Here is a 16,409-nt window from a genome sequence, read left to right as displayed (position 1 = left end):
GTCTTGACAAATTAATGGATGAGACGAAGATTAAAATATCTCAAATTAGATACTAAATTCTGTGAATTGTTTTCACTCTATAATTAGAATAAAAATCAAAATTGGGAACCTGCCAGTTCCCAGAGTTTTTCAGGTCTTCACAAAGGGGAAACTCACTGTCTCCTCATCTTTTTATTAGGGACAAAACACACTGGATAAGTATTGCCAGCCTTGGATAGACAGTAATGGGCTGCGTTTCATCATGGGCAGGACCCCTACAGAGATTCTAATCATCCAGCCCCTGTAAGGAGACACTGCAAAAAAAAATTAAGCAGGCAATAGAGGGCTGAAGGCCACTCGTCTTATCCTCAGTAAGCTGACGGATGCAACGGTGTCACTTGACAGCTAGCTTTGTACTGAGCAGCTTGACACAGAAAAGCCCATGCTCTGAAGCTGTCATTTAAGGCACATCTGCTCTGGCAGAACCTCATACGAGGCATCCCCTTCTTAAAGGGACCCCTTTAGTGGATAATATAAACCTCCTGCAAATGAAAATAACCATGTCAATGCAAAGAGTAAACACAAGTGGTGATATAGTGCATCCCTGTTTTCTTCCCATAACCCGTGCCAAATAAAACATAAGAAGTTGGGATCAAAATACACACTGAAGGACTTTCATGGAGATAATTTTTGTATAGTCCCATGAGAATCACACCAAGAGAAGTATCCCAAGGAAGCTCCTGTGGAGATGCCCATTTTCCAGGAGCAGAGTTTGAAGTTTGGATCAGTGTGTCTCCAAAGGCCTTGCTTTATTTCTATGCTGTACCCTGTTCCAAATGTTTACTCTTATGGCTCCAATGAAGAGTGTGATGACACTTCTCCAGCTGTCTTCCATTGAATAACTGGTAAAGGTAGGGGGAAAAAACTTCCTCTTTCAATCAGCATACAAAATCAATTAGAATCCACCAACTGGTGAGATTTGCCCTAGCATCTCATATTCGGAGACATCTGAGAGCATGCAATAAATTTCTGAAATGGTCAGTTGGAGCTACCATTTTTGGACCTTGTGAAGTTTGACGTTTATGATATCCTAAGAAATACAGAAATATTTCTTTAGGGTAATCATTATTCCTACATTTTTGTAGCACTTTCCAGTTTGCAAACAGTTTTTACACTTATCACCTTATTTAATCACAAACTATTAATTTTAAAGAAGAAGAAACTGAGGCTCAGAAAATTTAAGTGGCTTGCTGCAGGTCACACAGCTGGGAAATAAGAGATGCAGTTGAACCCAGGTGCAATGGACTTTTGTCGTGTTTTACTCACCAGCATTTGCCATCCAGAAATGTGGGGAATGCACTATTGTGTATTCCTGGATGGAAGGCATGGCCCCAATTCCCCATTGTTGTGCAACATAGTGAAATCAGTAGACGTTTTATATGTATAAATGTACCATGAGTAACAATGCCCTTTGCAAAGCTTATAAGAATTCCTTATCCAGTCAGCCATCACCTCTGATTATTATTTTCTCCCTACTCTATCTCTGTCTGATCAAAGGACTCTCTCTCACTATTGTTTAAGTAAATTTCTATAGTCACAGATATCAAGGAAGCAGAAGGTGGTTGATCTCCCTCTCCCAGTTTTCTGGGATTTGGATGCAGGCCCCTGACACAGACTTAGTCAATCAGAATCTCCTTCTCTGGTCCCTAAAACTTGAGGGAGGAATGAAGGGCAAAGAGAGCCTCACCTACCACTCAGAGCCATAGTGGAGAGCTCCATGCCCAACACAGTAGCGGGGATATAACACAGTAGCACAGAGATATAACCACCCCGCTCCTCGGAGCTCAAGTTCCCCTGGCTACTACCCATTGTGTGAGCTACCCAATGGCCCTTCTATAACTCCTTTTCTGCTAAGTTAGCCAGGGTCCATTTCTATTGTTTGCAGTTAAGAACCCTGCATGACACACTCAATTGTCCAACTTTAATATCAGGGGTTTTTCCAACACCCTCAGCCTCTTCCAATAATTATATTTGATATTTGATAAAGTTCCAAATACCAAATATACCCCTTTCTGAAAATCAGAAAAACTACAGTGTCTTATATTCAGAAGTCTACCATGAAGTCTGTATACATTAATTTTTTGTTCTTCGGCATTACATAATATGGAGTTAATTCAAGGATAGGCTATAAGGACCAGCTATAATTTTTTTACTAAAATTGTCCAAGACCACTCCAGCATACGGTAAGTGCTTTCTCCCTGGAACTCATAACACTTAATGTGTAGAGCATCATCTGGCAAGCCACCACATATTGTCTTATGACAATTCTTGCATTAGCATTATATCTTAAATATATCCTTAAATTTGGCTCTTAAATGTTTCGTATACTATCATCCAATTTTCCTAATTAGAATCATGACAAACTGGAAGAAGACAGGGATGGATACTAGGTTTTTGTATTTCTAACCAACCGTGCTATAGAGATCAAGAGCCTGTGCCTATAAAAGGTACCCACTCTTCTGTAAATTTGAAGCAAAAATATTTCTTCTAGTTTGAGACTAACCAGTTATTCTATGTTTATTTATATACCTTACAACTCTCCTTTTATATTTTCTTATCTGCTAGTACAGTGACTTACACATAGTGGAGGAGTAATAAATATTTGAAAACCGGCGGTTGATTGGTTCAGAAAAGATCTGTGACATCAATGACTGCCCAATATTATTAAAGCAGCAGTTGACATGAAATGACCAGAGAGAAGGATCATAGAAAAAAGATGGCAATAATTAGAGGTTGGATTTGTTGTTAGTGCTGTGGAGTCGATGCCAATTCCTAGTGACCCTGTGTACAGCAGAGCAGAATCCTGCACCGTCTTTGTGTGTGAGACGCTGCCCGGTCTTTTTGCATCATCCGCTCACCTTCTGGCACTATATCAGACAATGCTCTGCTGCTCTTCATAAGGTTTTCATGGCCAATTTTTTTGGAAGTGGATGGCCAGGTCCTTCTTCTTAGTCTGTCTTAGTCAAAGACTTCACTGAAACCTGTCCACCATGAATGACCCTGCTGGTATTTGAACTACTAGTGGCATAGCTTTCAGTATCACAGCAACACGCAGCCACCACAGTGTGACAAGTGACAGATGGGTAGTATGGTTCCCTGACCAGGAAACGAATCTGAGTTGTGGTGGTGAGAGCCCCAGATCTTAACTGCTAGACCACCAGGGCAGGTTATAGGTTGAATAGGCATTCTTATAATAGGACTTCGTTAAATCAATACACACACACATATGTACATATATAGCATATTTGTACATTTAAATACTCAAGGACTTCATATTTTGTGTGAAGAGATCCCCTTCCACCTCATCTCCTGCCCCTGCCTAAAAAATTGACCTCATAGAAAAAGAAGCTGTTGATAATTATCATTTTTGCCATAGACCCAAATTTTTCTGGTTGTAATTATATCTAACAAAACAAAACAAAAAATGCCTCTGGTAAATGCAGACAGTGGAAGATACAGTGAACTGCTAGTGGGAAATTGGTGATGGTACATGCATATTTTAAAAACATTTCTTTCAACTGCCAGTTGCCTTGTCTAATCAGGGCACCTCTATTCTGAAGGAGCAAAAATCCAAGTCAAGATGGAATATAAATGCAACATTATAAAATATGGCATGTAGAATGAAGATATGGCAAAGGTTGACATTGACGATGATTAAACCATTTGGGATCTGGTCTTATAGACGTGAGGTTGGAATCCATAATCACCAGCCCCCTCTCCTCTTTATACAGTACCTGCTAATATATAGCAGCTTCATAATTACCTACTAAAAGATAGGTGGGGAGTTCATTAACCACACTAATTGCAAGAACAATTTATGCTAAATCATCAGCAAGAATGTTAAAAACACTCCTTGAAAACCAAAGCAATGTAAAACCGACCTTAGCGCATGTGGAACATCTGTTCTTTAGGACAGAATAAAAGAGAAAATCACAAGAAAACAGAGAAGATGAGAGCAGAAAAATATTTCTTTGTCATTCCCAACCGAATGACAGGTGCAAGTCTATTATATGAAGAAAATGGTGTGTATTAGAGATGATGACCTCACAGATAAAGGGATCATTGGCAGCTGCTGCTCCTCAAGGCTTCACGACTTGTCACCCAGTGGCCCAATTTGTTATTGCTCAGAGGGATTCCATCTCCGGCTTCCTCCTCTCTGAAATGTGAATCAGATGGAGAAGAGCAATATTCCAAAAGTTTTTTGAGATGTGCTTTAAATGTCTTGTCCATTTTTATATAACTCTACCAGATGTTCTGAAACCAAAGAACAGAAGATGATGGCTGACTAATGACTTGATAGTGCGTGATAGAGAAGTTTAATTGTGAAATTAACAAAAGAAATTATTGCAAAAGGTATTTTAAAACATAGTTTAGTAAGTACATATAAGCATCAGGAGCTAAATTTCACTGAGAGATTTCTTTGAACCTAAGAGTTTTAGGGCTATTATTATTTCATGATTATAAAATAATTCCTTGTGATTAGGCAGTGTCAACTACGGATTTTTTTCTTCTTTTGCAAAAGCCATCCATATCTAAATGCATATAATTACCTTTTCCCCTGCAGGAATAGAATTTTTAAAGGGGGAGCTGATTCAGATAATGTTTTAAGATCTCTTTAAAATGGAAATGCTTCTTTGGAAATTTTCCACACATTTGGCATCAGAAGTCTCTGCTGTTCGAGCTTCACTAATTAGAGGCATGCACATGGAGGTTGCGATGTAAGGTGAAGGGAGAGGAACATTAATGACCCAGGCTGTGATATCGTTTGTGAGGACTTCTTTCCACTGATCTGACACCCATTGAAGTTCAGCTTTCAATTCTGTCTTTGAAGCCCAGATCAAGCAGTGTCATGGACACATGTCTTTTGTGTTACACACTCATGTTTTTCCCTAAATTGCCTTGGACTACCTGGGAAAGAAGATATCCACCCAATGCCAGCAGTGGACACAGTTTCAAACTAGTTTTTCATTTGACATATAGTCTACTGTGGCAACTTTTGTGGCTCTTTGGTGGCTTAGGAATGGCCACATCATAAGAGGAAAATACTTCCTTGGAAATGATAAACGACTAGAAAATTCTTTTCTACCAAACTCTGCTTTCTTCCCCTAATTCATGGTCTGCTTTGAAACCAACCAACGAGGCGGGGGGACACGGGGGGGGGGGGGCCAAGATCAGTAGCCTCTGCTAAGCAATCTGTGTGATTCCAATGAGAGCAGATGATTAGAAAATGTCTTTGGGGCATTAGGGTACTGCTGTTTCACTGCAGCAAAAAAGGATTTGGTCAGTCTCAGACAAACAAACTTGTTAGTCATTGGCAATGTCCTACCTGCTTGTTGGCACCACTTGTCTCCATTTCAACATCCACCTGATGCCTAGACTCCTCTCATATCCCTCACTACCTGTCTCTGTTTATTTCAGTAAATGACTTTTGATGTAGAGCAGACGTTTCAAACCTCACAGATGGGAGCTTCTTAAAAATACCATTGCCTGGGCATCGATCTTTATTTAAAGATGTCTCCAGGGGATTCTAAAGTCCACAGAAAATTTAAGAACCACTGGAACCTTACTGCTCAAAGTGCAGCCCCCAAACCAAAACACTAAGACCAGAGTTTCTTAGAAATGCAGAATGTCAGACACCTCCCAGACTTAATGAATCCGAATCTTCATTTTCTCAAGAAGTGTGTCTCTGGAGCAAAGCCTCTTATTAAACTTAGTTATCTGCAAGACTCCAAAGAAACCTGTGATCAGAATATTATATGTTTGTGTTCTTGCACTTTTTTCCTAGGGAAGCATCCCATAGTTCTCATGATATTCTTCAAAGTCTTTGTGACCAAAATAAGGTGGGAAAAACAGAGCTAGAGACTAAACCAGGGCTCATAAGCTTAAATACTTATGGGAGACAGCCAAATGAAGGAAATGAGTGAATTGGGTGGGGAATTTCCAAGTAAATAGGTAGAAATATTCTGCATAAAAACACCATGCTCTTTCTCACTTTTTTTGGAACACATTGCCCTCTCCATCCTTAATTTTACCACTTTTGGTAGAAACGTGAGTTCAAAACAATAACTCTCTACTATAAGGCAAAAACATGCACCTGTATGATGATACATGACAATTGACCCAGCCTTGGAACACAACAGGACAAGATGAGGATGTGGAGACTCGGGGAGCACACACCCGGCATGAATAAGGAGGCCATGCAATGGCTCCAGTCAACTGCTGGCATGGAGGAACACAGGCCCAGTGTTGTTGGATTTTCTGACTTTTAAAGACGATCCAGAACTCCAGATTTTTAGATAAAATGAAATCTTTAAGTGTTGCATCAATATTTTTCGATACTCAGACTGAGTAAGCCAAATAAAACTCCCTTATAAGCGTATCTAGACAGTTATCCACTGGTACAGACCTATCTCTCATCTCTTTCTTCCTAGGAAACATCTTTCTGGAGTGCATTCCAGCTAGAATCAAAATTCTATAAAAAAGATCATGCAACCCCATCTTCTCAATTTAAAAATGAGAAGCCAGACAGCTGACGTGTCTTGAAAAAAGCTATAGTGAATTAACCTTGGTTAATTTCAGCCTAGCATGAAAATTTGGTCAGGAAAGCAGAGAATAATTTAAGCTTTTCAAGAAAGAAGAGATTCAATAAAGGGAAATGCGTGATGAAAAGGGTGAAAGTGTGAATGTCTGGAAAAACTGCTTCTAGTTCTCAGGCTTGTTGCTGGCTTTCAGAGTCAGGAAAACAAGAAATTACTAGCAAGGGAAACAGCTGCCTGCAGCAATAAACTAAGTGGCTCATAGAGAAAGGCCCAGAGGCATTATCTGAATCCTACCTGCCAGTCCTCTGCTACCTGAGGAGCAATAGGATACTTTCTGCCTCTCTCCTACTTTTAAAAGTCTTTCACTAGTGGCTCTTATTGGCAAAATCTAACCTAGAACCCTACTGGCAAGAGATTCTGAAAAAACATAGTTAATAGACTTTAAACTCCTGCAAAAAAAGCAGAGCACAGAAGAGGAGCAGAGATAGTGCTGAGTTGACAACTGATAATGGGGCCAAACCAGCTCATCTGATATTTAATCTATGCTGATGTCTAATTTGTTACAAATTCATTGTAACACAGTCCTTCTTGAGTTAACAGCTCCAAGCTCACTCATGGGAGCGCTAACAGATCTGTCTTCAAGAACGAACTTTGTTCTGCTGGGAGGATGGTTCAGGAAGCAAAGGAAACTTTGCTCTATTGGACAGTTATCTGGAGAGAAAAGAAGATATGATGGATCAATAAGAAACAGACGGAAAAAATAAATTTATCTATATGAAAAAATCTAAGCGTGTGTAACCATTTCCATCTTAATTTTAACCTCTTGCTAGCTATACCTTATTGACAACATATATTTTACGTCAAGGGAGTAAATAAAAACATATATGCATGTTAATGTCAAGGAGATTCAAGTTGGAGCACAGCTGTTTAGAGCCATGGTAGATAAAAATCAGTCAAACTCAAGACAGTCCAAATACAGAAGCAGAATTTACATTTCATAATGAGTTATCTTTTCTTTATAACTTACTTCCCTTACATAAGTAGAGCACCCACTCCCTTATTGCATTCCTAAAGAAAGGTGAAAAATAGGATGGATGGATGGACATATAGGGAGATAGAAAGAAAGATTTAAATGGATATATTGCTAACTCACCTAAAGATATTCAACGTGATTGTATTGAAAGGCACCAAAAATAATAGAGAGGAAGGGTGAAGCTTGACATTCCTTTAAGGTCAACATTCTGAAGAGATATCTGAACTCTGAGTCAAGTTCTTTTCCCAATTCTGGCACTAATTTACCGTGTATATTGAACTTCAGTTCCCCTCAGGTACAATGGGGACTTTCCAGAGCTTGGTTATAGAATTATTATAAAAGATGCCTGTGTGATGAAGAAATAATAGGAATAGAGACATTCATAAGAGTCCCAGTGGGCATAACCTAGTGGTAAAACAACAGAAATCAATACTGTCAAGAGAGGTTCATTTTGTCTTGTGCCAAAACAGAGTTTTGCTGAGCTGTACACATTTGGGAGCAGGGAACATAGTGACTGCTTCAGAAAGACAATGTGATACATAAGTGCCTTCTTGGGTTTCTGATAGATTTGGCTCTTTTCCATTGAACAAGAAGACAGTGATAAAGGGTATTGCCACCCAATGTCAAGAAGACACAGTATAGTTGGGCCATTGAATAATAATAGCTAACATTTTCTGTGGCTTACCATGTTCCAGGCATTGTCCACTGATGTATTAATTCATATAAACCTCATAGTAAGCTCATAAAGGACAGTCTATTAGGATCTCCATTTTACAGATGAAGAAACTGAGTCTGTTTCAAGAGGTTAAGTAAACTGCCTAAGGCACACAGCAAGACAGGGCTTGTGTCTTGTGACAGTGCCAGGTTTTGTCTATGTTCTTAATCACTTTATCCATTCTGTCACCGAATATGGTTTTCAACAGAGTTGTACCTGTTTGGCCTTCAGTGGAATTTTCCCCAAGGTTCTGGCAATTGTGAGTCTTAGTTCTTAATGTTATTGTGGATTTCACCTTTCCCAATGTCTGTACAGCTATTTTAACAAAAATTTTGGAGAAAGTACTAGCCAGAAACCATTTTAATGAGGAAATCAACATTTAAGCTTCATGCTTTGTATTCCAGGCCAAACCTCTATCATCCCCCACTTCCAGCCAGGGGTGTTGACCCACCCGTATAGCCTCGAATATCTTATAAAGAATAACAGCTACAGACTCTGTCAGACATGGAATGATATATGTAAAAGATATGTCCTAGGGATTTTACTAGGTCCCCACTTTCCTTATGCAAATGTCCCTTTGTTTTCAGAAACAAGTAATTAGTTGTCATACAAATCCCAACAGAAGAACATAATGAACAATTTGGGAGCATAAGTTCCACTGTTAGTACAAAAGACAAAAGAATGCACAGAAGAAACAAAAACCTGCATGTGTTTGGAAATACCATTGAAATGCTGAGAACATCACTTCTAGGTACTCAGATCAACTTAACCACAAACATTTTCAAAGTGGGAAGATAAGGGCTCTTGACTATTTTTTAATTTTCTAAACTAAGGTCACCATGACTTTCAGACTGTGTTGCAAACATGAAAATGCTTTAAATCAAAGTTTTTCTGAGATATTTGACTAACTACTTGCTCATTCAAAATAACAAGTGTATATGTGTGTGTGTATATATATATATATGTTAACAGTATATTTTGAATATATTTAGCACACATTTTAAGGAAATACATTTATTCCTATATATAGTAAAATTCTGAGGGTGTCTAGCTCTGGAAGTTCAGAAGGCTGTTGCTTTCTACCATCATTTTCAAGCATCGCACTTATTTTCTGAAAGCTTTAGCTGAGGTTTTCAAGAATCTGTGGTCACTCTCAAAAAACTGCTCCTTTGGTCAACGAAGTGGGAATCTTTTAAATTCAGGGTAAATCAGAAGATAAGGGGTGGAATTTCTACCCATACATCATCTATTCTCCAGAAAACTTTTTACAGGGCCAACTGCTATCTGCATGACCTCTTTCATCAGCACTGAATCCACATTCAGAGGGAGAAAGACACTTGTGTTTGGAAGACACTCCACCCCAAACCACATAGGTAAAAGCCACTTCAATCTTTTCACTTGCTTTCAAATCCTTCTGCTAAAAGTCATTAGGGAATGCTAAGAGCATACATAAAACCAACATTTCCAGTTAAAACAGCCCTACTTTTAAGAGCATTTTTCACTCCAAGCTTCCAAAACCAGTAATCCAAAGAACAGAGAAATTGGTCCTGAGTAAAAAAGATGGGATTTATATTATAAAGTTCAAAATTTACTAAACCCAGTGGATACCAGTCCTGATAATACTGAGAGCAAGCAGAAAAGCAGTTATATAAAGTCTATGTTGGTAATATTGCTGCCAGAGAATTCTCTGTTTTCATTGTCACAGACTGAAGCAAAAGATTATTTTTATTTAGCAAAAAACATGTATAGAGCATCTCAAACTTGTAGAAATGAATGAGTAACAAAGTAACCATAGAACCATAATTTCAAGAGGTTTTTTAATGATGTAGCTCTAAGAAAAACATATTTTAAAGAAAAAACTAACAGACGTTTATTAAAGAAGCTCAAAAGAAACAAAAAAATCAACATTTATAAAAAAGTGAGAATTCCCCAGTATCTTGACTTCAAATGACTTTCTGGAAACTTTTAAGAGTTCAGTACATATTTTCAACCCGCCAGTATAATCCAGACGGCTCCTTTTAAGAAAAGGGGGGGAAGAGGAGAGAAAGAGAGAGATTTTATTTTCCTTAAATTACCTGGATAAATGAAAAGCAAACAAAACAAAAATCTATTTCAAGCATGAACTATTATTTATCATCCTATAACATTGTATCTATTCAGTGCAGAGACAAGGAGAAGCTTGTTAGCTGTCTAATTTATTTAAGCTAGGTTAACATACCAACCAAACATTTCAAACACAAAATTAAAAAGCCCTCAGAATTTGTTTGGAGTGGAATTATTTAGATCAGCTATTTAGAACTATCAAATAAAATGACTAAACCTCATCATCACATTCTATTTGCAAAATGTGCTAGAGAAGAGGAATTAATAGAAAAAAATAATCTGAGAATCTCAACTTGACATACAACAAATTTAAAACTCTACTTTTACACCTGCCCAACAAGGAGATGTTCTCCAGGAGAAGCCAGAGCCAGCTCTAAACCCACAAAGTGAATGCTCAATCAGTCCGCTGTCTAGAGCAGGGCCAATAATAAATTTTAATTTCCATAACCAATTTTTGGGGAAACATGATTTTTTTGCCTCATTTTTCTGGATAAGTGCCTCAAGTCTCCATTCTGGTTTGCCTTTGCAGACCTGAAATATTGGAGGGTGAGGAGGCAGCCCTAAAAAGGTATGTGTATTACATCTGAAGGTGGCTGAACTTATTGGCAGTGGGTTTTATTCTTCTGGAGAGTTAGAAAATGTTTACTCTTCTTCGTTTTTTATTTCAACTCTAGTTAAAGAAATAGGAAAAATAGCTTATCGATCAGTTGTTGCTGAATATCATCATAGGCTGAACATATCAAGCAGAATGATTAAAATCCTCCTCTCCTCTATTTGGCCCTGATTTCTTTGTTTAGACGGACTCCTTTGATGATATCTACTAGTTTTCTTACTGAAAGAAGAGTCAGTTCTTCAAGAAATATGCTGGATTCTTTTGGGGGAGATTTGCTTTTTGGTCTTTTCTATAACTCGCAATGTAATGTCTTAAATGTATTATCAAAGCATCCATTTATTTGCAAACTGTGGCCACTCATTGACACACAATCCCACGCTTAGTTGCCTCTTAACATTATTTGAATAATTTGTATTGCTCCCAAGCAATACAAAATTAATCCCATAAAAAAAGTTTTCACAAATAATGAAAAAAATGACTTCTCCGTTGCGTCAGCTTCAATGTTGATGACTATCTATACCTGTGAAGACTCCCCAGCTGCCTAGGCAAGATCAAGAAAACTTTCCTTGTAGCCTTCACCTGGGAACACCTTTTTCTCATCACTGGATTCCAGGGACAGGGATTTTTCCTAAGCTATCTGCCCATTTTATTCTCTCCACCACGTGAGAAGATGGAGGGACCTGATTATTAGATCTGGGAAAAGTAACAGGCTTGCTCAGCTTGGTTCCATCAACATTCTACCAATTGTGAGCCTCAGACTTAGAGGGAGCAGACTCTCCTCAGCTCCTCCAGATGCTCCATCCCATAGGAAGGGGGAGGCCTACTCTGGCTCAGTGTGCTGTGATTGGATGGCTGAGTCTGCTTAACTCTCTTAGCTAATTTGTTTGGCTAACCGACCTAAAGCCACCTCCTCCAGGCCTCTATCAATAACAAAGAGATATTTTAGCCCCTACTTGCCATGCTTAGATTTACATCTCCATTTGTTCAGGTGGAGATGAGGATTCTACTTTAGAAGGGCCCCTTCAAAGAACTTCCCCAGCATCACCTACAGCCCCTAGTTGCATCTGCACGTGGGACCACCGCAGCACTTGTCCATCTCTCACACGTGGTACTCCCTGTCTTCTGCATCATATCACAAGCAGCCAGACTCCAGGATCAGCCAGCTGCCCTCACTTGTTCCCAAGAAAAACTTGGGCATGTTTCAATTTCCCTAAATTTGTTTCCTTCTCCATAAAATGAGGAATATAATCTCTTACTCAGTTATCATATAGGTTAAGTAAATTAATTTATATAAAACACTTAGCATCAGGCCCAATGTATAAGAAGCACTACATAAATATTTATTATCATTGTTATGCTCTGAATATATATTTATAATATAAAATATTCTCAGAATATTTTATTTTATGTTATGTATAATATATAAATTAATATAATTATTAATATATAATCAATATATGTTAATTATATATTAATTAATATAATTAATTAGTACATAATTAACATATTATATAACATAAATATATATGACATAAGTATAATATTTGTTATGTTCTGAATATATATATGCAATACAAAATATTCTCAGAATATTTTATTCCTGGATGTAGCCATGTTACTAAGTTCTGACTAATGAGATATAGATAGAAATATTTTACTGCATTTTCAGAATATCTCTTTAAAAGGGAAGAACAGGCCTTCTTGGTCCCATCCTAGATTTTACCACCTGGAGTATGGATATGATTACCAGAGATTTAGCGGTGATTTGGATTTTGAAGACGAACCCCCCTTAGAGATAGCAAAATAGCAGACTGGGAAGAGCTTGGGCATCTGAGGATTGTGAAGGCTCCAGAATAAGTCCTGGACTGCCTACTTCCGGATAGCTTTTATGTGAGAGATGTAGCCCTCTGCTCTTCCAAAGCACTGTTATTTTTGAGTTTCCTGTTTGTGGCAGACACTCTGCGCGCACCTCCCCATATTCTCAGCTCATCTTTGAGTCCACCTACAATCGTTGTAGATAGTGTCCCACCCAAGAGCCTGTGTCTCCCTGCTTCTCTGTCTGAGGCTTTTCTCTGGCCCCATGGAAACTTAGCAGGCCGCAGACACAACTCAGTGCTATGGAGCAGTTCCTCCCCTGCAGGCAAGCTTCCACTAATGAGCAACAGTTCTTGCCCTTCCAGGGGACAATTCTGAGACTGTTTCTCTTGGTTTCTTGGAGGCTTCCAGTAGAATTGAGCACCAGGTGCCCAAAGAGGTAAATCGTTCTTTAACATACACTCTATTGTCATTTCTCTCTTCCCTGTCTGACTCTCCTTACCAACTCACTTATGCTTCCTAGAATCACAAAAGTCCTGGTCTCTGAGTCAGGTCTTGAAGGAAGCTAGCTAAGACACTGTGGCTTACAGCCTAACCAAGTTCAGCTACTTACAGCTTGGCCAAGAATAGCTCAGATTTGGCTGAATGCAAGAATCTCAGCTAAGAAACAATTAGAAACGGATGCAAACAAATTTGCAAATGATACAAATGTTTGGTTATTACAAGCTCAACCTAAGAGCCAGAGGGAATAGATGATGTGCATGGAAGACTAACATCATGCTTGATTAAGTCTGATCTTAGTCCCTGACCAGTTCTTGACAATATATAACCAAGGCCGAATGGAGCAGTCTAAATGACCCTCTCTCTTCTTCTGTAGGAACCATCACATCTCCTCAAATGGGTTCAAATCATTCCCACTCAAACCACATGGGCAAGAATAACATTTTTATTTGCCTACCAAGCAGAAATGGGAACTATGACTCTCAGTATGGCCTAAAGGGATATTCTACACAAGAGCAATATTCAGATAGAAACCGAGGACAATTATGCAGATTTTTCGAATAAATGAAACTTTAATTCACTGATTTTATGGTGAAACATTATAGTACATTTCAATAATCAAACTCTCATTCTCAATAATAAATTTTCCTTAACATTGACTCACTTTTTTATATCCTGGCTGGTAGTTTTGATGTAGGCAAAAGCTCTTCTAAGAAAAATGCTGTTATGAATACAGTGATTCATCGGAACATCATTCTAAGAATTAGTTCTTTCAAAATTGGGTCTTTCAAGGAAATGTATGTTTTCAAAATAATTGTCCTTGGATCACTAAATCTGGGTATGTAGCATCCTCCCTGCCACAAGGCTGAAAGATTTTAATGTTGTGGAAGGAACTGGTGACAGTGGTAAAGTTAATAGGATCCTACTTAAGAAATAACTGGACATTCCTCTTGTTTTATGAGGCAATAATTTTACTCCCGAGTGAATAAAGACTGGAAAAAAATGGATCACTGCCAAAGATATAACCTACATCAAGTAGTGCCATTACATTTCTCTTAACTGCCTCCTGGAGGTCATATGGCTGCTTACAGGGGAAGCTTTTCTGATAACTTTTTCTGAAAAATCACATTAAACAAATACCAGCCTAATAATGCAAAGATGTAGTGCTCAGTGTTCCATAGATGACTTATGGAGGTGACTTTCGAGCTTCCAAAATTCATTTCCCTCATTATTACCATACTGTATCATTGCCTCTTATGTAAATAACCCAGGAAACATTTAAGTCAAGTGTACCATTGTTTGTTGACACCAATGTGGGAAATCTTATTGGAGTCTCAGGATTCTTGGCCTGAAGAGCGAAAAGTCTCCACTGAAAAGAAGGGGATTACTGTGCGTGTGTTCTGTGTTGCTCAAAATAAATAAGCATTGAAAAGAAAGTATTTCAAAAGGCAACGAATCAAGTGTATTAGCAAATACATTTCCTACCCAAAAGCAAATCCTAAAAGAATCCTCCTTGAAAATCAGCTATTGGATTTGTTTCTGCTTATCTGACTGAAAACAGTTAACCTGCCCACATAAAAAATAATATGTTCATAATACCAAAACAGCCCTTACAAAAGGATACAATAAAGTGACAGGATCTAATAAAGTCAGCGGCCGAGTCAGTTTCCAAAAATCATCTTTAGTGTCCTTCATTAACAAGCTGTACCTCAGAAACCTCCCCATGTCACTTCGTAGCTTTCTGATTTAATTTGTTGACCATGAACGCAGAAAGATTGGCACCAAATTTCTGAAGTAACAGAAAATTCCATCACTAAAGGAAGTTTACCTTATATGTAGGTAGCCCATTATACTCAGAATAGAGAAATCAACTCATTTGAACCAGGCTATATCGGGAATTAAAATAACTGCTAAAAATTTTCAATATGCATTAATTTTGCCCACAAGGATATTCTACGGATAATTGTGAGTTTCTAATTATAGTGCTGTGCTTTGAATTTCCTGATTGACATAAATTTAAAATCATATCACAGTTTTAACTCATTTGCCCTATTAAATACATTGGGGGTTGACATTATTATCCTCCTACATGTCTAAATACTTAGTGCAGCTGAAAGGTTAAGTAACTTCACTACCAACACATGATGAACTCTTGTTTCATTCAAGCCCATTCTCCTTCCGCAACTTGGAGAATGAATTTCACTCTCTTCTGTGTAGCAATTCTGTCTCCATTGCCCATCCTCAATCTGGACTCAGTGAGGACCCTGGTCCATGTCTATACTGCTATATTGAAGAAGAATCCGAGCATTTCTTGGAAACTCATAGAGGATGCTTCCAGAGAATCCAGGAAACCTTATTTCGCTCAGCCTATGTCACTCTCCATTTTGTAGCAGGGAAGTTCCCTAACACTGTACTGAGGACACCCATCCTTTTTCTGCTCTCCCTCCACCCCAACACTTCCATTACTACTGTAAAGTCATAAAGACACACAAAACTAGGCCAAACAAAAAAGGTGATGGCACAGAACTAGGCCAAACCAGGAAGGTGTTGGCATCATCTTTGGGATGCTCTTACCTCTTCTTCTGCTGCCCTTACTTTCCCAACAAACACTAAACCTCCTTTTCTTTCTCTTACACCAAAAGGCACCCAATCCTGTTCCCAAATCTTCTTGCCACCTGTGTTTATTAAATGGATCCAGTGAGTTCATGAAACCAAGATGGGTAGGACAGGATCGGTGGCTTCCCGATAGAGCCCTATGCCCTTTCACACATGGGAAAAGGAAGGTGCGATGGTTAATTTTACATGTCAACTTGTGGGCTATGGTGTTCATTTGTTTGGTCAAACACTCGTCTAGATGATAACTGTGAAGAGGTTTTGTTGATGTGATTAACATCTGTAATCAGTTGCTTTAGGTAAAAGAGAATACCTTTAATAATATGGATGAGACTCACCCAATTGGTTGAAAGCCTTATGAGCAAAAACTAGATTTCCTTGTGAAGAAGGAGTTCTGCCTCAAGACTGTAACATAGAAATCCTGCCTGAGGTTTTAGC

The 16,409-nt window shown here is 38.4% G+C and overlaps 1 long non-coding RNA gene across 1 annotated transcript in view; it reads right to left on the bottom strand.

The window, feature by feature from the left end:
• Positions 1-10,124: 10,124 nt before the first annotated feature.
• LOC111768598 (uncharacterized) overlaps positions 10,125-16,409 on the bottom strand; it is a 53,713-nt gene continuing 47,428 nt past the window's right edge. Inside the window, exon 5 of the long non-coding RNA XR_002801041.2 lies at positions 10,125-10,341. This is a non-coding gene — a long non-coding RNA (uncharacterized lncRNA). The remainder of the gene's footprint in view (positions 10,342-16,409) is intronic.

The sequence above is a fragment of the Equus caballus genome, chromosome 17 (genome assembly GCF_041296265.1).
Source record: "Equus caballus isolate H_3958 breed thoroughbred chromosome 17, TB-T2T, whole genome shotgun sequence".
Lineage (NCBI taxonomy): Eukaryota > Metazoa > Chordata > Mammalia > Perissodactyla > Equidae > Equus > Equus caballus.
Note: the sequence above shows the minus strand (reverse complement) of the source record. Positions and strands in the feature narration are given on the sequence as shown.